Source organism: Amblyomma mixtum, chromosome 2 (assembly GCF_055824585.1).
Source record: "Amblyomma mixtum isolate Tamu chromosome 2, ASM5582458v1, whole genome shotgun sequence".
Classification (NCBI taxonomy): Eukaryota; Metazoa; Arthropoda; class Arachnida; order Ixodida; family Ixodidae; genus Amblyomma; species Amblyomma mixtum.
This window is the reverse complement of record NC_143013.1, coordinates 292,644,356-292,667,158: the sequence shown is the minus strand read 5'-3', so window position 1 is coordinate 292,667,158 and position 22,803 is coordinate 292,644,356. Positions and strand designations below refer to the sequence as shown.

At 47.2% G+C, this 22,803-nt stretch overlaps 2 protein-coding genes and 1 pseudogene across 2 annotated transcripts in view; 2 read left to right on the top strand and 1 right to left on the bottom strand.

The window, feature by feature from the left end:
• The window catches only part of LOC149364493 (uncharacterized), a 164,214-nt gene that overhangs the window by 40,658 nt on the left and 100,753 nt on the right, over positions 1-22,803 (top strand). The window lies entirely within an intron of this gene.
• Positions 1-22,803, bottom strand: part of LOC149364494 (lactosylceramide 4-alpha-galactosyltransferase-like) — a 166,930-nt gene that overhangs the window by 70,303 nt on the left and 73,824 nt on the right. The gene's annotated exons all lie outside the window — the stretch shown is intronic.
• LOC149364495 (uncharacterized) lies at positions 1,919-5,260 on the top strand (annotated as a pseudogene).

Here is a 22,803-nt window from a genome sequence, read left to right as displayed (position 1 = left end):
TATTTGGGTCCCGAGTTGTGATGCCGAGAGAACTACGCGCACAAGCTATGTCTCTCATCCACGCCGGACATCGGGGCATCGTTGCAATGAAAAAGTGTGCCAGAAGCTACATGTGGTGGCCTGGCATTGACAACGACATCGAAACAGTGGTGCGAGAATGCAAGCCTTGCCAGAGCAGCCGGAGCGCCCCGCCGAAAGCTCCTGTCCCAGAATGGGAAAAGCCAGACACACCATGGCACACACTGCACATTGATTTTGCAGGACCAATTGAGGGCTGCACTTTCCTTGTGGTCGTAGATGCCTACACAAAGTGGCTTGAGATAAGGCAAATGGGACAGACGACTTCGGCAGCAGTCATTGACAACCTCCGATCACTATTTGCAACGTTCGGCCTGCCGCGCAAGGTAGTGTCGGACAACGGAACACCGTTTGTGTCTGCGGAGATCCTCAAGTTTTATCGCGACAACGGGATCTCATCAGTTACATCGGCCCCCTACCACCCAGCGACAAACGGACAAGCCGAGCGCTACGTAGCCGAGCTAAAACGCGCCCTTGAAAGAGATCAGACAGGCTCGCTGCAGCGCCGCCTTGCGCGCTTTCTCTTCAAGCAGCACACGACGGTTCAGAGCACAACAGGCGAGACCCCCTCGAAAATGATGTTCGAGCGTGAAATGCGAACCCAGCTCACAGCCATCCTCCCCGAGCCAAAGGCAGAGACGTTCCGGGAAGAAAAAGCAATTCCGCGCTGCGGCACGCTTAATGAGGGGCAGCGCGTCCTCGCCCGACAGTTTCTGAAAAAGCCACGCTGGGAGGAAGCTACAATTGTCAGACGCATAGGCCTGCGCTCTTGGCTCGTCAACATACATGGCACAGTAGCACGCCGACATCTCAACCAGCTGCGTAGATTTACGACGCCGTCTGAGAGCTGTCCGCCAGCGGAGAGAACACGTGCACCATTTTCCCACATAGCCTGGCACCTCTTCCCGGAAGAAGAGACTTCGCCCAGGACAGACCTAGGAGACACAGCGAACAACAGCCAGCCTACAAGTGTTTCTCCCCCGAGCGCACAAAGCCAGCGCGCCTCCACGCGTGAGCGCCGACCCCCTGCACGATACCAGGCAACTTTCTAAGGGGGAAGGAAGTGTTGTGTCCCCTTATTGCTTTTGTGTGTGTGCGCCCCCTCCTAACGACCACTCAATCCTCCTCCTAACGACCACTCGCATCCCCTCCTAACGACCGCTTGCCCCTCGTCGCACGCTGTCGCCGGATGCCCCCCCACGGTGCGCCCCCGCACCCTCCTCCTGTTCTGGGAAGCCACTCCCTGCCGTGGACGCTTCTCCACTCCCTCCTTTCTTCGGGCGGCCAGTTCGGCTCCTGCCTCGGTCGACGCTGGTCGCACCCTCATCGGCTTTAAATAAACGAAGTCTTACCCCCGAATGCAGAAATCTAACTTCACTCGAACTTGTATCGCGCTTGAACCTGACTACGGTAAGCCGACTTGAAGCATCAAGTCGACTTCAGGACCCCCAAGTTTGGTTTCGTGTTTCATAGACGCTCAACCTGACTTGCTTCGTCAAGTGAAGTGCGTGCTTGAACGCGAGGGCGCATTGCTCGTCTGGGGAAGAGAGTATTCAACATTCTATTATAATAACGCACGTTTTACTCGTATAAAACCACGCGTTTCGTTCAGCAATCATAAACAGGCACTAGGTGTAAGTGACTTCTGCAGAAAAATGCTAACAATAAAACCACATTTCAGTGCTACCGGCCGCTTTCGCCCGAATGACGTCTTTGGTTGGCAACGTGTCCCACATTGAGCCAATTCTAGTTGAGCCGTAGCCAGTTTTTTCTACGTTGTTTCTTTTCTGTTCACGTTGGCCTACTAGCAAGGCGTGTTTATCTACCTTACCACGTGAGCAGAAATCGCGAAATGTCGCAACACTGCGAAGACTCGGGCTCTCAGCGGAGACCAGCGCCTCGCTTCACGTTTGAAGAAAAAGAGCTCCTAACGGCGCTGGTGAAGGCGCATCAGCACATACTGGAGTGCAAGAAAACAGATGTGTCTTCTCTGGCGAAGAAAAACGAGGTTTGGAAAGAAGTTGCAAGAATTTTTAACAGTAACCACGGGGTGACCCGACGCGACCCTCACCAGCTCAAAAAATGCTGGAATAATATGAAGCAGAAGTCAAAGGAGGAGGATGCGAGGAAACGGAGGGATTGCCATAAGACAGGTGAGCGCAGCTTTCAGGCCGTTTACTAACGCTTGTTCCTGCATGTTTCGTGTGCCATGGATAAGGGCGCGATTATTCTACTTGGTCTGCGTAAGCAGCGTGTGCTGGAATGCATAGTTTTAGGAACGGTATAATAACGCGCAAATTGGCGCGTAATCACGCTTTCCGCGAAGTGTACCCTGCTGCATTTACGAATGCAGATAAATGCAGCCTGCTTTCATCGTGTAAATAATGCGTAAGCAGTATCCTCTACAGCCTCCTTGTTTCATAAAAACTATGGAGAATGTTTACTACACTCGAGTCAGTGCGAAAGCACAGATTTCTGCTACATAGAAGACGATGAGCGGGCAGTACCATGCGATGGAGCGTTCGCGTCACGCCGGCAGCGAACAGACAACGGACGATTCGTACCGCTGACCTAGTTCAGACGGCGTCAACACTGGCGAACTTTATGTTCATGAGGAAACTAGCTGCGCGATTGAGAGTTGATTGGTACTATTGAAAATCCGGAAGGCTGTGCATAAAGCAACCTACCTTTACTCGTTCATGACACTATTGGGACTAGTGGCACAAAAATGGAGCGAAAACAACACCGGACGCATTGATGTGCCTTCGGTTGCTTTTGTATGGGACTTCATGAAAAAAACAGTATTTTAATGGCACATTTTACATCTATTAAAGCTAGGTTCCCTGTGTGCTATATGTTTTGTTTTCTTTTCAGGGGGAGGGCCAGCAGAGTGAGCTATAAGCCCGCAAACTGAACAAGTGCTGGCTGTTGCCAGCCACATTTCCACGCGTGCTGGCAATCAGACGGACTCAGACAGGGGCATTGACCTCTTGCCAGTGGCAAGTTTGCCTGTTGTTAGGCTCCTGCAGCCAATGGTCGATGGACCAGGCGATATGGAATACCACTATGCAGGTAGGGCACTTTGCATGGCAGTGTGCACTGTTGCAAGTGACGCTGCTTTAATTTTTTTATTGCCTTTAATCTACTGTGAGGATTATAGGGTTCAGCTACAGCAACACTGTTGCAAGCTGCTGTACACGGGGTTGGCTGAATGTTTGTGCAGATCAAGGCTGCATTGGTTGACAATGCAAAAGGATGACCTGCTCCAAGCTGCATGTTGTTGGACAGCACTCCGAAGGCATTCTGTCTTGGTGGTGCTCACGCATGTAAGTGGTGTGCTGTTTTTCTGTAGTGAAAGGAGGCGAGTCAACCGTCGGGCACTGATGTAGCAACCTTGTTCCGTGCTGCAACCTGAACTGCATTCATTATGACATTTTCACCTGCTTATTTCGTGTTTTTGAGCCCGGCTGGGCATTCCTGCATCTCTTTAAACGAATGTCAACTTTCATGCAGTTCCATTATGCATGCACTCCACATATTTTCATATTTGTGTGCACTTGTACATGGTAGTGCTTGAGGGATAAGCTAACAACATTCTCGTTCTGAATAATATTGCAGCTTGCCTCTGTTTAATGCTCGAAATACCTTTGGAATTTGGCTGCTAGTTTGAAAGCAAATTGTGTTTTGCATTGCAGAGGTTTTACTTGAGGAGTGTTTTCTGTAGCCCTGAATTTGGTTGCCTACAGATGTGCTTATTAGTGCAGACTGAAAAGTAGCACTAGTGGCAGCAGTGTGTACACAAACTGTGCAGTAATATTTATGGCGGTAGCATCAAAAATAAAAATTTGTTGCACAACACAGCATTCAATTGTCACTTGTACATACTTTATTTGTACAATGCACTATATTAAACAGAAAGGAAATTGTAATACTCGCTATAGGAATGGCACTGCCAATGTAATACAACCACAGTGCAACAGTTTGCAGTGACTGATTCAGGACTCCTATAATGAGACACGAGAAATAGCAGCTTTGTACAGTAGCTTACATACACCCATTATAGGCTGTTCCACAGGCTGCAGTATTCTTCACTTTTCTTGTATGCCCCACCTTAGCATTGGTATCGCATATATGTGGCTAAGGAGGTTGAAAGTAATTATAAGGAAACCTTTACAAAAAACACAGGACGGAAGAGAGAAACACACAAATGCTAAGTTGGAAATGTACAAAAATTTAAAAATAACGAAACCCACTGAAAGAACAAAAAGGTGCAAGCACAGAATTAAAGAATAACCACATGTGTAAAAACTCTGGGCCAGCACGACTATATTAGCAAATTATATATTAGCATATTAGCAGAAAAAACACAAAAGTGAGGCCATGAGGGTCAGAGCAAATTGCGAAGAATATAACAGACCAAAACAGAACACCTAAACCATGGCCCCAAGATGCAATGGCAGTTATTTGGTGCTGAGAAAGGCAACTGATGCCTCACTTACTTCTAAGGAACATTATAAAGGTTTCGTTATAATGTCTGTTTACTAACTGTCCCAACAGTTTGCTCTATTGAGGTAGGAGGATAATGCATTGTTAGCTTAGATTTATTTTCCCACTAATTTTTACTTTTTGTTTATTACAGAGGAAGACTGGGAAGCTCCTCCTGTTGACGAGGAGCAGCCATCAACGGCTCCTGTTGGCCCAAGTGCGGCAGCTCCAGAAGCAACTCAGCAGGAGAGCGGTGCCTTTTGTACACCTGTAGAACCTGGCGATGCTCCCAGCACAGCTGCAGTTGCTTCTGGAGCTGACGCTTGCACTGCTGCTGAAGCAGTGGCCACTGGCGATGGTGGCAGGGCTCCGAGAGGGCGGATGGCCCTCTTGGAGAGGTCTCTGGCAGACGAGAATGATGTCAGAGCCTCTCTACTGCGAGAAGAGCATGCGGTGCGCCTCCAGCTGATGCGGGAGGACCACCAAAGTCTTCTCGAAGAACGTAGGGAGAAGAAAGTTTTGGACATTGAGGAAAAAAAACTAAAAATCGAAATTCTCCAAATCGAAAAAGAAATAAAACTAGAACAGCTTCGCAGGCTGCGAGAGGCACCAGAATAAAATAGTGCCTACAAGTGAAAGAAACTGGAATGCTGTCTGAATGCTTGCACGAATAGTATGTGGCAAATCCTCATAACGTCACTTCATTGGCACCCGTATGGTTTCAAGTACATGACTCAGTGGGAGGAATGGTACTCCTCCTCCTGCTGCTATGGCTACATGGTGCTTGTGGGTCTTTGTATTCAAACAGTAATTCGCGGAAGTATGCACTGCTGTATGCTACAAGTCTGGCTGCTCTTGGAACGAAAATCCTCCCCTGGCACGGCTTGCAAAACCAATTGGTAGGGAAAATTTAGGCCACACTGGCAAAGGTTCCATGTAAGAAAAGTCGCAACAATCTCTGCTCATGGAAGAGTCAACACCATAAGTGCACAAAGGCCAACACTGCTCTCTCCTAGTTCTATTATCTATGCTGTGTCGCTTAACCTAAGGCCTCCTACACAAAAACCTAAACCCGTAAAGAACGTGGTTCCTCCTATGCTCTCTACTAGGTTGGCCCAGAGCTCGAGTCAATGCAATGCCACTATGCTGAAGTAATTTAATCCTTGAAAACATGGGCACCACATTCCTGCGACAACCTGCACAAGGCACGGAAAAGACTTAAAAGAAGCATACGTCACCAAGCACTTGCTGATGGCACTCATGTTCTGCTATTTTGAACCCCCAAAGCCTGTAACAATTTCAAGAGATGCGAGTTCTCCTCGAGTGGAATTGGTACTATTCCAAGAAGGTACTATTCAACTGCAGCGAACGAGTACCTGCAGGTACAAATAAAAAAAACACTAGGCTACGTGTTTGCATGTGAATAATTTCACTAAAACACTTCTAAGCTAGAACTAACTGCATAGTCATATCACCAAGTGTTCATTGAACCACAAAACAAAATGTCGCAAAGACTACAGGGGTCATAAATTTTTTTTTCAGTGGTCCACCACGACTGTGACATAGGTCAAGGCAGCTAACAAACATCAGGTGCATTTGGCTCAAGAACAGACTGTTGAGTGCAACTACTTGCAGACAGATTGTGTAGCTTCTGCAAGAGCTACAGGAGTTCAGTGTACTACCATTACCTTTACACTCGGAAATTCAAAATTCTCACAGGTCGCTAACTGTATTTTGGTGCGTTTCACCATGACATAGCAATGCCTGCACTTCTCTTGGCACATATGCTGCAGTAGACTTTACTTCTTTCTCAGTGCTAGTTGCTGCCCGTTATGCACCTTTGTCGCAAGAGACTGAGCTAGAAGAGGTGTATGAATCATGTCGGGAAGCACATTTCAGACCAAAAGAATCAACCTTTTGCGCCATACCATGACAACTGCCAACCAACTCCCACTTTGGACACAGACAAGAGAGAGCGACAATACACTACCAACCGCTCGCGCATTAGTTCCCTGAAAAGAAGGCTCCAGTTTAACAGCTGAAGGATTGGCTGTTCTACACCATCTTCAATCCAAACCAAATAAAAACAATACACTCATCGCTTCTTTTGAACTCTACACTAGCCAAAAAAAAAGTGTGCCATTTAATAGCTGATTCGTAACACACATCCCTTGAAAAGGCAAAATACACAACTTTGAAGTGATAACACAAACTGATCTGCCCCACTGCGGTGGCTGAGTTGTTATGGCGCTCGGCTGCTCACCCAAAACACAACTTTGAAGTGATAACACAAACTGATCTGCCCCACTGTGGTGGCTGAGTGGTTATGGCGCTCGGCTGCTCACCCAAAACACGTGGGTTGGATCCCAGCGAAATTCTAGAGGCCCGTGTACTGTGCGATGTCAGTGCACGTTAAAGAACCCCAGGTGGTGAAAATTTATGGAGCCCTCCACTACGGCGTCCCTCATAGCCTGAGTCGCCTTGGGACATTAAAGCCACCACAAACCAAACCAAATATGTGTAAGCAAAGACACCGAGGCAGCAGTTCTTAAAACAATGAACTGAGCTCCACTAATATCCTCAGCAGCAGGGTCACAGACAAGAGCTTTTCCAGGCAGCCTCCACGTCCATGTAGTGACAAGAGTGGACGGACGCAGTGGTATTCACCTCCTGCAAGATCAATACAGCGTTCTTGAAAAATAGCATTTGAAACAGAACGCCATAGCAACAAATTCAGGACCCTGAACTTGAAGAGTAGCACCCTGTTAGTGCAACAAGCTCGCAACTGAAAAGATTCCCAAGCTGAGAAAAAATTGTAGCATTTCTTAGTTCCTGCACAAAAGTAGGGATATGGGTAGCATGACCAGCTGTGCATTATAAACATGCTTGATTGAATATGCATGAGAGAATGTAGCGAATCGTGTATTTCTTACCTATGTGATAAGGATGTATCTTGGGGCCGAGCAAAAAGACAACAGATGAGGAAGAGACCAGCAAGACAGAGCGTGGAACTTCAACTGAGTTTATTACACAGGTGCGTCACATTTATACATCCATCTCAAAACTTAACAAACCACCATCACATGACACTGGTGCGTTGCCTTGTGCGGGACAGCATGTTATCCAGATATGCAAACTGTTTATCAAGCCAACCGAGGTTTTGCTGACACAAGACCAGATTCTTTCTTAATACAGTAAGCTTCATACAATTCTCGACTCAGTTTAGATGCAAATTTTTTTAAGACTGTCGTTTCGTGGAACCGTGGCATGCAACCACGGCAGTGACAACAATGGTCAGCCACATGCCCATCCCCCTGCCAATGCGTCTACTCCTACGTGGTGCTCCTGAAGTCTCCAGTTTGTCCAATGTAGCTTTTGCCACAGGACAGGGGTATTCATTCGATAAACGACCCCGCTCATGCACGGGGTGAATCTGTCTGCGTGCTTAATACCACAATCTTCCTCGCAAAAGCTACAATGGGCAAACTGGAAATTGTATAAACGTCAGACTTCAGGAGCACCACGCAGGAGTAGGCGCATTGGCGGCGGGTGGGCATGTGGCGAACTATTGTCACCACTGCCGTGCTTGCCTGCCTCGTCTTCAAAAAGTTTGCATTTAAAGTGAGTAGAGAAGCGTACGAAGCCTACTGTATTAAGAAGGAATCCAGCTCTTGTGTCAGTAAAACCTCCATGCACTTGTGTGGTCATTAGTTTGCATGTCTAGATAATATGCTGTACCGCACACGGCAGCACAACAGTGTCATGTGATGGTCGCTTGTTAGGTTAGTTTGTGATTGCGATGAATGTATAAATGTGACGCACCTGTGTAATAAACTCAGTTGAAGTGCCACGCTCTGTCTTTTTGCACGGTCCCAAGATACATTCTAGTAATAGTCGCCAACTAGCCGGCCTTTCTCTGTTATATTTACCTAAGTGAAGCTCTTCTGGATGAGCACCCGTCGTGCCTGCATTCCTGATAAGCTGTCGGTGACGGCATCAGCAGGTGGCAGGTGATGTGGCCGCCTTGCTGCTGTCGTGCTGGTGCGGTCGAGTGGAGCACTCTGGGCGGGAGCAGTCCGAATAGGAGGCTGCGGCTCCTTCCTCGAGCACGCAAAGTTATGCAGTGCTGCACAGGCAGTGATTATTACTGCAGCTTGTTTCGCCTTGTGCTGGAGCCCCATATCCAAACAAGGGAAGCGCCGCTTCCAGACACCGAAGGCTCGCTCGACCACATTACGAGTTTTGATGTGGGCTTTCTGGTACCTGCATGGATAAAGAAATATTGAGTTGGTTTAATGCCACAGCTAGAAAGTGTGGTCGATCTTTGTGATGATGATCAGTTTTTTTTGGGGCAAGGGCATCTACGGCCATAGAGCGCCAAAAACAATGTCTTTGTCTGGCTGAGGTTAAAATATGTACACGTGTTAAAAGCAAAACAGGGTGTATAGGGCCTAAAAGAGTAGTGAGTATGCGCATGATTATAGTGCGTCCAGAGGGTGTAAAGTCAGGTGGAATGGCCTTAAGTGATGTATAGCGCCTAAAAATTGTGGCAAGAATTGCGGTATCTAAAATATGAAGCCAGGTAGCCTCAGCCACAGTCCTCTATCCAGCAAGAAGGGCAAGGCATCTGACAGTTAAGGCTAAGCTCAGCCTTCTGCTCAGCAATCAGGAGGGGCTGAGGTTACTTGGAATAAGAGATATCTTGTGAAAAGCCTACATGAGCTAAAAATTTAAGAACCATATCCAAAGAAAACATGCAAGCATAACCTAAGAATAAAGAGGGGTGCATTTGTATTTGGAATGTGTATAGTTCTGGGAAGTGCTGTCGTCTTTCTGTTTCCAATCTCGGGCACATGATTAATGTGTGGACAACTGAGATGTGTGGTGGCACCAAACACTATCACCTTGAGACTCAAGGTGCCTCTGCGGGATGATTGAACTTTGTCATGCAATGACATTGGCAACATATTAACTAACCTTCCTTGCGGCGAATTTGCTGGGCCAGGGTCCGACAGCGGTGTCATTAGGAAAGGGTGGCATGCGTAGCCAGCATCCCCCAGCAGGACTCCAGGCACCCGACGTTCCTCGTACAGTACCCGCAGGCGGGAATTGTCGAATATCCGACTGTCATGGACGGAGCCTGGCCAGTCGGCAACAACGTCAAAGAACTGCAGCTGGGGTCCGCTGACAGCCTGTACAAAACCATCAATAAGACCAATCAGCAAAAGCAAGCAGACACATGGCTCCTTCTATTTCTTCAACTCGTAATGCAACTGTTGATACGACAGCCTATCGCTAAGAACGCGCAGTTCTGAACACTCGCGAAACCCGCTTTCATGCGCAACCATGTAAAAAAAAGAAAGGAATAACGACGTACATTGTTTCTGTTCATGGAGAACGATGCTACATTATAACGCAGTATTTTCTTCAAAAGAAAATGCTCGACCTCGATCGCATATTCCAAAGAGACATATTTCGCTATCTGCCAGCGCTCGACGGGAGCATACTTTTGTTTTCGAAGTTTTTTTAACGTCCCAAAGCGATTCAGCCTAGGAGAGACGCCGTAGTGACGCCGTAGCGGGATTGAACCCGCGTCTTTCGGGCAAGCATGCTTGTGATTGTAGTACGTTCCTAGCACAGCGGGGATAGAAGAAAAATGACAGCACGTGCACTGCACGAATGAATACGCGTGAGCTGAACAGTCGTAACTGTTCAGAGAACTTCAATTTTCATTGCTCACCTGCACATTGATGGAGAAATAGCCCTTGCGGTTTCGGTACACTTCCGCATCTGCGCCTCCAGGGCTGTTGATGCGGACATGGGTGCAATCAATGCAGCCGGTTACACCAGGGAATTCGGCGATGTCGTAAAAGTCCCGCATCAGATTTCCCAGCTGCGAGACGGCTGGAAAGTGCACAAACATCGGGCGCAAGTGCTGGGCAATCAGCAAAGTGACCTTGCCAACTGCGCGGCACACTGTAGACTGCGAGATCCGCACCAGATCCCCCGTCACAGTCTGAAACGTGCCGGCCCCGTAAAATCTTAGCGCCAGGAGCAGCTGCAGCATCGGAGGCACGGGCTGTCCCCTGTTGTCGGGACTCTCGCGCAGAGGCAGCAAGGTGAGCAGCTCCCGCACGGCGCTCTTCGAGAAGCGATAGCGGGCGAGGAACTGCTCGTCGTTATACAGCTCCATGGGGTTCCCCCGATCGCCTAACGCTGGCCGGGGGATCTTCGGCAACCGATGGGCCTCTGAAAACGCAACGTCCATGGCGTGGCACGCGAACTCGAACGCAGCTACTCTCCGCGCGACGTCCGTTCGGTACGCGGCCATATTGGAAAGAACGACGAAGTCAGCGTCAAGCTAGCCCCTAAGCCGACTTGAAAGTTGGGCCGAATGAGATCGAGCCAAGTCGATCGCAAGTCGCCTTTCAAGTCAAGTTTCGTTTATGAAACAGGATGGAGCTGCCTTGAGACCGATGGAAGTCAAGTTCGAGTGAAGTTAGATTTCTGCATTCGGGGGTTAAAGTACCGTGTGCGTCTTTCGCTGCATTCAACACAGCGACCGGACACGACAGTTATTCAATTATTACCCCCTCCACACCTGTCTTCGCAGTTAACTAAGCAATATACAAATATACAAGCATACCTTAGTATACACAGGCGGCAATTCCTGCACAAGTCATGCAAAATATATTCTCGCTTGATATCTGCCCGTCAGTAGTGTGTGCTCGTCGATATTTCTAAAAAAAAATGAGCGGTTTTGATCAAGGAAAAAGCATCTTGTTTTATAAGTATATAGATTGGGTCTCTGATAAGAGTGACCCTATAATCGGCCTTCAAGTGTTCCACTATAGCGTGGAAACTTCCTGTCCCCATGTTCTATAATGCTGGTACCAGAAACTCCCGCAGTGACTCTTAAACATCGCTAGAGTGTATTTATGCGACAGCGCTCCTAAAAGTATTTCTTGACAGCGAAGTTTTGACGACAACGTTTTGAATGTGATGGCAAACCATTCACACAACGCAGCAAATGATGTAGTTCTGCGCACCGATCGTCGTGAATATTATCAATACCTGCCGAACGGGAGTATGTGCATGCGATCAGACGCAATTTATATAATCAACTCCACGATCTCGCCTCTTTTTTGTCTGTTGAGGCAGTAAACAAAGCATACCTTTTAAAAAAGAAAAATATGTAGTGCACCAGTGCCCGCAGTCGCGGGAAAAGCATAAGGAGTGTAATTATCAATATTCACTTCAGGAATAACTGCCGAAATTAAGGCGAAATAGTCCGGACGTCGGGTTTCTTTTAAGGTTCCTGCATAATGATTTCGCGTACACTTATGCATTGCTGCTTGCAGTCGCATACTTTGGTTTCTCTTCCCGACAGTCTGTACAGGGGCGCCCCAGCTTTCAGCCCGCTTTCAGCGCCACGGCTGAGTGCTACGACGCGTTGCTAAAAACACGTTACTTAGGAATGGCGCTGCACGACTATGATTCGTGGCACAGGTTACCACGAACTGCTTTTCTTAGTCTCTAAATAAAAGTGGTCGCTCTACTGTTCGTAGAGAACACTGCAGTAGTCACACTCGCTCGCCCTGGTGGTTTGATGTGGACGATTGCTATTAGCAGTTGGGTCAACCCGCTGCACCGAAAAGACCTAAACTAGGGCACAACTTCAAAGCATCTCTTCACATACCAACGGTGTACTCTCTACGACGTCGACCAAGAGATAATGACCCGGTCCCCTGTCCAACCTTATTTTCCACCCTGCCGCTACCTCGAACTTAAAATACCGCTCGCAGTCCATTCACTACGGAAGACACCGACACGTACACAAACTGGCTCCTTGTACCAGCAAGAGAACAACCACTGTACACACACACACACCTAGTCCCCACGTGCCACTAAGTCATTGCTCACACACCCTATTAACGCAGGCCCATTCATCGTCCCAAACGTCACGAGGCCGGTCGCGCGATGCAGCCAACCGTAGCATAGTTTCTCATTACTTCAACCGTTAATCGTAGGGGCTTCTTAGTTGCGATTTGGGCGTCCTCTGGGCGCGACGACAGGTCATGCACCAAAAATACAACTTTTGTTTTCTTTTACCCAGAAGCGCGCACCACCATCTATTCGTCAAATCGCTGTCCCCGAGAGGAAAGCTAGTCAGCATTGCAACTATTTGCAATGCGAGCAAAGGAAAAAATAAACATCAGCATTGCATAACGCGTCCGCGTCCCACTTATACCCGCGGTGTTCAACTATGAGGCCGATCCACCGCTCGTTTTCAACGTTTGCATGCACGCTACGTGTACGCGAAACCCTATACATCCACTTAGGCGAGCCTTATGCTGCGCGCACTGCAGCGGTCTTGTCCGTACAAGGTGAAAACGACCACCGCCGAGCGCAAGCAAGCGCTAATTATACCTGTCCTGAAACCTCGCTGCGCCTGTCCCCAGCAGCCCTAAACTGACCCACCACCATCAACCTCGCATCGCACGGCGCATTGGCCGCACAAAGGCCACACCGCGGGGGTATTAGCTTAGGCGTGGCCGCCGGCTACCAGGACGCGTATAGAAGCACACGTGGGCTCCACACCGTGCTCAAGGAGTACCGGTGTCCACTCTGTCTCGCTCTCGTTAAGCTGCCCCCAAAGAAAATAACAAAAAAGTAAGGCACTGAGAAGCCAAAGGACAAATAAGGTACCAAGAAGCCAAAGGCATCGCTGTAGCTGTTCACTGCCCATACCTCCCGTACCGCCCTAGAGCAAAACCTTCTGGCACATTTCGCGTCTACAAACGGTGGGATCCTGTTAATTGCGCGCGCGGCAGCTGTCCGCTCCGCGACTGCTCCAATTACGATCGGCGCTATTTGGCAGCCAGTTTTGCATACCTCGTCGCCTTTTGCGACCAGATTTCTGTCACATCGCGAGGACAAAAAGAAAACGAAGTGTCGACGCGATTGTCACGCTACGGGCTGTGCCTCGGGTGGCGGTTTGTTTTCTGAACAATTCCTCGAGGGTATGTGTCCTTGTGTTTGGTGTCCCGTCACACTGCAGCATTGTCGAAGGCCGAGAGAGAATGCCTTTAACTATCGATCGTCGCCTGTCGTCGAGGGAGGCTAGATCTAGAAATAAAAGAAGGTTGGTTTGGTTTGTGGGGTTTAACGTCCCAAAGCGACTAAGGCTATGAGAGACGCCAGAAATAAAAGAAGGATATATACAGTGTATATAGACCTAAAGGAATGCTTGTCTATCCAGAACACCGCTGTAGTGTTATCAGTTCTACCTCAAATGCGGGCCTATGGCGACAGAGATAGCGTCTTTTTTTTTTCTTTCTCCCTTCGTCTCCAACTCACTGCGCTATAGCAGGTCACCTTATAACGCTTATAACGGTCAGTCTTTCGTTCCCTGCGCTTCGCAGTGCACCTCTGAGCACATAACGCTGGTGATACCGACACATGAAAATAGCTGTGTCACTGGTTTTCGTAGCCGCAAAACCTGAACTATCCTTACTTGACCTCACTGTCTACAGCCTAGCCGACAGTTGCCATATCGGTGCGAGCGTGAACCTTGGTAACCACTCAGACAGCGCCACAGTTTTCCCTGTCAGTGGAGTTAATAGATATGCCATCGGCTAACATCACGTAGGAAAGACCACCAATGCATTCGTTAGCCACCCACCATCAAGCTTTCTTCCTTTCTTTCTTTCTTTCTTTCTTTCTTTCTTTCTTTCTTTCTTTCTTTCTTTCTTTCTTTCTTTCTTTCTTTCTTTCTTTCTTTCTTTCTTTCTTTCTTTCTTTCTTTCTTTCTTTCTTTCTTTCTTTCTTTCTTTCTTTCTTTCTTTCTTCTTCCTTTCTTTCTTTCTTTCTTTCTTTCTTTCTTTCTTTCTTTCTTTCTTTCCTTCTTTCTTTCTTTCTCCCTTTCTTTTCTTTCTTTTCTTTCTTTCTTTCTTCCTTTCTTTTCTTTCTTTCTTTCTTTCTTTCTTTCTTTCTTTCTTTCTTTCTTTCTTTGCTTCCTTCTTTCTTTCTTTCTTTCTTTCACATTTCAAGGCATTTAGCCGTAAACATTATAAGTGTGCTTGCGACGCTGAATGTGAATGAAAAGATTGAAGGAACAGATGCCGCTGCGTACACAGAGCGTGCGGATGCACTGTTCACGAGGCTTGGTGAAGATGAGGTTAAGTTATCTTTTAACAATGGTTAAGGTTGCGACGTTATCTTTCACTCCCGAATGAAACATACAAAACCATTAGACTACTGAACTGATTTGGTCAAGCATTCCTTTTTAGTTCAGCCAATGGACGAGTGCAACAGGCTACCAAATGGTATTGTCATCCTTACAGAACTTGTAACATTTGAAAAAGTTTTGGCAAAGTACTTTTTAATTATATAATAAATCTATGGCCTGCGGTGTAATTAAGACAACGCTTGTAATCCTGTTATCCCATGCACTTGTAGAATTATGATTCGATTCCGTTCTATGATAATTAAAGCTGTGTTGTTATTTTCCCTTAAAGTGGGAGATTTTGTGCATCCAGTTTGTATAATTAACACTGCAATTACCAGCGAGGTGTAAAATTTCATTTATTTTATTTTCTTCAAATACGTAATAACCGTCAATGTACGCATCCTGAAACTTCTGTCTTGGCTCACGCCGACAGCATGAATGAAAAAAAAAATAAACAAAAGTGAGCTGAAGTCACTCTTGACTTTCAGGTCGAGCCACTGTAGACAGCACAATTGCTTCCTCATCCAACTGTCCTGATTCCCTGAGGACTAAGCTCATGAAAGTACCGCCTTTTACCGCATCTCCCTTTCCCCTACTGCCTTCTTCCAACCCAACAAAAACCGCTCGCAGAGGGTAGAATTCGTTGAATAAAAATTAGTGCTGGAAAACAGCCCACGCAGGGCAGCGAGGCGCGTTTTTTTTTTTTTTGCTTTTTATTTCGTCATCTTCTCGTCACAGCGAACGCGACAGGACGCTTGGGATTCCGCCAGCGTTCGCAACGACAAGAACTGAACAAATAATAAAAAGCGAACTGTTCAGCGCTACAGTTAAGTAGCCTGCAAAGGCTATACACACGTGATAGCGTCGCTCCTTCGCTGCGGCATGTGAGTGTGCGTGACATTCATATACATCGAAGCGGCACAACTCCAGATATAAAAAGAAAAAAACAACTTTCGTCCTCATAAAAAAGGCGAATTTCCTCCACGACAGCACGTGTTTACGAAAGCGAGGTGTAGGAGCCAAAAGGTGTTGATGCGAGAATGTGCTTTCAGCGTGCGCTTCGAACCGACCGATCGCGCCAGGCCATCGAGCATATATGCAGTATATATAGTAATAAAGATAAGCGCGAGCTGCGCTCCAAGGTCTGGATGGTTCGCCTAAGAGGATCACCTCGTTAATAGAACCGCGCGTCCGCTGATACCAGAGTCGCCCATCTGATAGGCGCTGGCGAGCAATGCGCACTTGCGGAAAACATCCACGTCGTAACCCCGTTCAAGTGCCTTCTTCTTATTGGGTGTGGCGTATTTTACATGCCGCAAAATACGGTGAATTTTAAAGCTCGAGATGGGGCAGGCATTAGTTTGCGCTTCCCGCTCTATATGGGCTGAGTAATGGCGGCTGGGTCGTGGCTTTGCATCTAAATTTGGAACGACGTTATAGAAGAGCTTAGAGCGATGTGATGCGAGGGTTAGGCGCGTATACAGGGCAATCGTTCTTGAATGTCTCGATTATATATAATCTGTTATTTTGTTCGGCTTCGGATGTAAATTAGCAACTCGCTAGCAAGCCGGGCTGTGTAAGGACACGTGATACTTCGCGCTGCGCATATTCGGTACGCGCATACCAGCCATGTGCGAGTTTTTTTTCTCGAGAAGTTGTACCGCTCAGTCACTTACACCTCTCTGGTTCGAAGAGGTTTTGATTTTATCGGTTAACGTTCCAAGGGGTCATACGTTGGTGCGAGAATGCCACGCTATGTAGGAGTTGGAGAGAGTGTTCCGCGATTCCCTTCGACGAATTCGCGAATAAATTGCCGATGCCCAGCACGGGCGGTGACGCTCATAGTCCATTTGGTTTAACGTGATTCGAATTGGAGATAGGAGCCTTACGTGCGAAACTTCGTCAACGACAGTGACAGTATGGCGAGTTGCAAACTACTCACAAATAATGAAAGAAACTAAGCGTAGCTGTTTATAACGAGGTGCTCATAATGAAAAAACTGTCCGTAACAGCAAGGCGCCAGCCGGGCCTAAGTCAGACAACAGGCATCAGCGTCTTGACATCAGCGCAATTAAGCCACCGGAGTTCTGAACTAAGGAGTCCACCCACCTGAGTCGTCCAATATTTTTAAAAAATCTATAAAGTATTATCTCACTCTCTTCCTGAAATCTTTTCCTTCGAGGTTTCTTTACTGACCTACAGCAGTTCCCAATCAACAGCAGCTGTCAGTAATCCTCGGCTATGCGCGTTGTGCCGACGTGCACCTTTCCTTTCCTTGCAATCTTACCCAGCATGCAACTCTACCCCAAACGGTAGCTATATGACCTAGGCAGTCATCAAGCTTATCTGAAAAACCGTTCGCCCTATCCGGCGCTGGCACAGCAAACAAGCGCATAATTACAGCGTTTGATCTCAAATGACTTCAATCACGGATCGCTTAAGGACGACCTTATCGGCTCTTCCCCGTATTCAACATGAAAGATCTGGGTGTCAGCTGTGGAAAAAAAAAAAAAAAAAAACAAGGAAGAAACAAATCGCAGTACGCTTTCTAATCTGCCCTCGACGAAAGCGCGTAGAGAGCAAACACCACTTTTTGCGAGCGAAATATCTATGCGCTATCACGTGCAGCACGCGGCGCCGACTCTACAGGCGTACTTTACATTCATCTATATATATTGCACACCGTGGATTGGCCGGGTAATAATGTCTTCACATAAACGAGCCTAGATATCGATAACGCCCGTCGATCACCGTGCAACAGCGGGCCGGCACTTAGCGTCTCTAAACAACCAATCACAGAAGGAAAACAAGTTATAAAAGTCAGCCATCACGAGCGCTTTCTCTTCAGGGCTACTGCGCACCGCTGTCCCCATAGTGAACAGCCGTGCATGTGTACTACCCGTGAAAAGATAACACGGGCGTTGGCCAGTGTAAAGCGGGCCGCTCCCAAATGCCAATGGCCCTCACTTAGCGCACGCCGAGACCTCTCTTTCGTTTGGGAACGCATGGCACCCGCACACACCCTCACTCCAAAGCTGGCACCATCACCGCCAGATGTCGAGGTTGTGGTGAGTGCACAAACGAACATGCATGTAATTAGAGCATGGTCAACCCCCGCGGGCCATCCGTTTATTGCCCATGCTCTATCTCCAGTGGCACTCGTTGCCGCCACTGCATGCGGTATGTGCGCGAAATGCGGCGCGGCGTGCCTTATAGGTGTGGTCCGCGGTGGGTGCCGGTGCCGGGGAACAGGTGTACACGCATGTACTGTGCGATACGCGATAGGTGGTCGTGTCGGGCGCAGTCGCAGAAGGTGATCAGCTTTATTGTCCTGATCGCGTTTTTTCTCAGCGTGTCTCCTTTCTGAGCCCACGACCCGATAATTACCGATTGTTGGCGGCCATTTCTGTGCCGTTTCACTCCCTGTGCCAAGCACTGATGCCTTTATTTTACGTTTACTGCGGGGCTACATTAATGATGCTGATCAAGTCGAGCTCAGTGCTGCCAGTTTTTTTTCTGTCATTAATGCCCACTGATTAATGACTTTCTGATATCCCCTTCTTCCAACTTGCAGTTCCCTTATCGCTATAGACTGGCACTACCTTGCGTTGAGTGTGTACGTATCGGGAATACCAAACATTGGTGCCATGGCTTCTCGGTGCCGCTACTGTTCATTATACGCACCCCCACTCGTCGAACGGTGTCTGAGCTAATTTTCGGCTCTCGCTGATTTTGTCGCGCTCTAGCTTTAAAAAGTCGGTGTAATGTTTCAGATGACCTTGTCGTGCGCAGAGTTGATTGAACATTTTAGCCCCCGCGAAGCACCACATAGCGTAAACGCCGTCCTGTGCTAGAAGAAATGGACCTGCCGCTGTGGCACCGGAGAAGAAGTTCTTCGGCTCGATACCAGCATAGTCTAAAGCATTTAAATGGAGACGAGACGTAAAAACAACCATGTGTATATGTTTCGCCACACGTATAAGAATCCTAGGCAGTCGAACTTAATCCTGAGGCCTCCACTGCGGAGTGCCACCGCCTTGTTTTAAGCACGTGAAAATTAAGATTAATTACCCGAGCGAACGGAGAGTGTTGCTTTTTCAGAAAATCATCTGCTTTTTGCTTCTTTTTATGTTGACTGAGGCGACTAATTGTCATTCTTCACACTTCAACACATATCAGTTTAGGCGTAAGTGTAGAGTGCAAAATTGTTCACGAAAGAATTAATGCGGTAAAAGATAGTGTTCGCGAGCATCAGAACTGACGAATCAGTAGCCAGCGCTGTTAGATACGTTGTACTACGAAACCTGAAAGCAAACATACCAAACTGGATGGAAGAACCTATCCTTTTCGAAGACAACCGTACAAAAATTACCTCCATATCATTTTTTTAGTTTATTTACTCTTATAATTTTGTACTTTCTAGTTTCATGTCTTTGCTTATGTTTGTTTATTTTGTCACTAAGCTTTCCGTTCCACATTTTTCTTTTTCTGTAGAATTTTTTGGTTTGCAGTGTGACGTAAGTTGATTATCTGTTGTAACTTTCGTTTTTGTAACTCCTTAAATGCAACGTTCGCCCCCGTTTGCTTTTGCCGTGCAGTTCTGATACATACCATTGCTGTGACAGAACCGGCGCCATGGAGCCGCAAGATGTCTGGCTTTAGCCGTGTTGCTGAAGGCAATATTTAAACAATGGTGCTAAACAGATCGCAGAAACAACGAGAACAGGCCATAGCTAATGACCTACCCTAAGATCTTACCAGGTAAAAGAGGCTATAGCTAATATCTGATCCTGTTGTCCTGCTATTAGATCAGTCTGAGAAATTTTCTTAAACATGGATAAGGACATAAACTTGCAGATGTCTTCTTCCTGTAAGGCCTTGTGTATTGCCTTGACAATCGTGCTTCGTGAGGAGGTCGACTTGCACTGAAGTTCAGCCGGCGTTTAACTTATGTTAAGCACTCTATCAGTGTAGACAAGACAATAAAAGCGAAATCAAACAGTAACGGCTGGTTTTCAGGTAGCACAAGGTTGCTATCGAGAAATCTTTGAAATGCAGGGAAATAATTTCAGGATTAAACGTTCACAGATTATGAACTTTGAAACGTGGCTGCTGCTGTCATGATCGCAATCTTTTCGCGCAACCAGTGTCGCTAAACAGCTACAGCGGCCACATTCCGGGACAGTTCTTTGTCCTTGTTCGTTCTTTTGCCTTCTGCTATTCGTAACTACCGCCTATGAAGTGGCCGTTGATAGTTACCGAGCAACAGAGTTGCCAGATGCCGCCAAGCAAATAAGCAAATAACCACCCCAAAACAAGCCCAAAAAAAGCGGCGCGACTTTTGCTAAGAAGCCCAGAAGAAGCGGACGATAACAAACTTTCTCATTCTTGAAAATCGTTTAATTATAGTATCCAAAATTCACAGAAATACGAAGGGAAGGTGATCAAATTACTTTATTTTGAACAGCGACGATATTCACGAGATTGATCGAAAACATTCATGTACTTTTTAACATTGTCCCCACGGTAGCCTGCACCCTGTTCATTGCGCGTTTGCCAGTATACATGAATGAAGTTTCTTGTTGACTCCTTCCAACGTATGTTTAATTTCACGGCTCAACTACACACAGCCATCGTCGGTAGTGTTCGACCCATCAGGAAAATCCTCCGCATCCACATCGGAACCATACATGTTTTTAGAGTTGAATAGCTGCAACATTTTTAATGTCGGTTGAAAGTCCCAGCAGCAAACACCTCAAAACTCGTTTGCCATATTTCGGGCACTTCAAAGCCAATTTGCACAAAAAACACCGGCAACACACTACGATATAGACAACCACGAGTGCTGGCAAGGCGTCAAATTATTGATCAATGGAGAAGGACTGTTTCGTACTTTGTGACTCCTGCTACTATAGCGTATATTTAACGACAAACGCGTGTGATGGGCATTAAAATAACAATATTTGCAGGAAAAGTGCAAGTAAGCCCCAAAAAACGCGACAAGCGGCTGTAAAAATCTACAGGCGGCTCGGTGAAAAAAGAAGCCCAAATTCGTTGATATTAAGTGGAACTGGCAACCCTGCGCGAGCAATGTCATTCGCCAAAGAGGGGAGGAATTGATTGACAAAAAATTCTTCACAGAGTACACCCTCTTGGCTCATGTTTCTTTCCTGTCTGCTTTACATCTTGATAACTAACTGAAGGTTTATTTTTCTGATTTTTAGTTGACATGATTACGCGCACACGACCGTGGCCCACTAAGATGGGCGAAAAAATAAGTAGCCTAACAGTAGCCCCCCAAAAAAAATAAGTAGCCCAATAAGTAAATCTTAAGCAATCTCTGGGCTGGATATGTCTAACAGAGGAAGGAAGAAAAAGTGTTTCCCCAACATGAGCCTACTCACTTCAGATTCTGCGTTTATTTTATCAGGTACTTTAGTCCCTTGACAAGTGATCTGTGAAGAGCAAGAGAAAATAGAGCAAAATGCAAAACTTGTGATTAGAACGAAAAGGGCTAAAGCGAAAGTGTTCACGTCAGTACTTTATCCTCAACTGTTCTTATGCAAAACTTGAAGAAGCGGTCAGTGGATCATCCATCGACACAGAGAAATTGAACAAACTGAAAAATACTTTTTTTTTTTTTAGAAAACAAGCCAGCCTAAGCAAAGATGCGCATTAATGTATATGTTACTGTAAACTGGACCTCGCGCGCGCAGCTCGCTGTATTCGCTATATCATTACCTCTCTCCCCCCTTCGCTTTTTATTTATCTTCTTTTTTTCTCCTTCTCCGCACTCTCCACTCAGTGTCGAGTAGTAGGCCATCTAGGTGATAAATTTCTTCCAGCAGATCTCTCTTCCATAAGCCATATTATCGCTGTTCTCCCTTTCGTCAGAAAGTAAATGGTTATAAAAAATACAAACCAGATCGTTTCTTATCTACGAAGAGGACATGTTAGAACTAGGCAGTGAGAGATGCGCTTGCATTTACGTCTTTCATTTCTAGGCTATAGATATGTGTCCCAACTATAAATAAATCCAGATAGAATCCCTTTCTAAGTGGTACGCTGTCCATAAGGCCACGCAGCACGTATGCACACCACTCGAAAGGAGGCTGCGCATCAAACACTTTAAAACGAACACCCTCTCCCTCTTCCCTCCAACAACTTCTTTCGGCCACCCAGGTGTTTTCATCTAGCGACGCGGGCAGCGCGTACTAAGATCATGCTCCAACACATGGATGGCGCTCGCTTTGCAGAGACGGTGCCCATGCACAACCAACGTTCACGTGTGCATAGACCGAAAGACGTGCGTCGCCTCCTAAGTGCAGACGGCGCCATACCAGCGTACACAGCGCTGCGCGTGCCATGCCACGAGGCGTGGTTTGTACTCAGCCTCACATTGCACAACGCAGGGGAGGCGAAGGGCGAAAACGAGTTCGGAAAAGAAGAAGTGGAGATGCTTCCCAATTATCTGTGTCGAGATTCTAACAAGGTCATCGGGAGCGTACATCTATGCCGGGGGACGACCTGCCTGCTTGCCTGCCGCCGCCGTAGTCCCCTAGCGTAAAACTGATCGTTTCGGGCCTTTCACCTTTTCCTCGGTGAAAGCGGGGATGATAGGAAAGAAATGTGCCATCGGGGGGCCCCCCGTTGTTGTCGCGCGTTGCCTGCGTATATGAAGACGTTGCGTACTTCGGGTGAAAGCGAGGCGCTTCTTGGAAGCCGGCAGAAGTCGGGCCACGAGAGATCGATAGGTGAAGTGGGCCAATGGCGTCCAGGGGTACGGCGAGATGGGGCAGGATTCCTCGGCTTCCATGAGTGAGTGAGTGAGTGAGTGAGTGAGTGAGTGAGTGAGTGAGTGAGTGAGTGAGTGAGTGAGTGAGTGAGTGAGTGAGTGAGTGAGTGCGTGCGTGCGTGAGTGCGTGAGTGCGTGAGTGCGTGAGTGAGTGAGTGAGTGAGTGAGTGAGTGAGTGAGTGAGTGAGTGAGTGAGTGAGTGAGTGAGTGAGTG